Below are 282 nucleotides of genomic sequence, written 5' to 3'. Positions count from 1 at the left end.
TACCAATGTCAAAAATAATTCCGACCAAAGATGGTGGAAAAAGTTTAGTCCTAGGTTTTATCTTGATTTTTTTAATATTAATTTTGGATTCAACACCTTTTTACATCTTCAGATTTTGATGTTTTCAATTCTTTCATTTTGACGGATGGCATCAATGGTGCTCATAAATCTCCTGATATTGACAACGCTGTCTATTTCAAGAAAAGTCATCATGGTATTGTTGCGTTACCAGCAATACGAGATGAGTTCATTGAAGTGATGGGGACGTATAATTCATTTATC

The sequence above is a fragment of the Clytia hemisphaerica genome, unplaced genomic scaffold (genome assembly GCF_902728285.1).
Source record: "Clytia hemisphaerica strain Z4C2 unplaced genomic scaffold, Clytia hemisphaerica genome assembly, whole genome shotgun sequence".
Lineage (NCBI taxonomy): Eukaryota > Metazoa > Cnidaria > Hydrozoa > Leptothecata > Clytiidae > Clytia > Clytia hemisphaerica.
Note: the sequence above shows the minus strand (reverse complement) of the source record.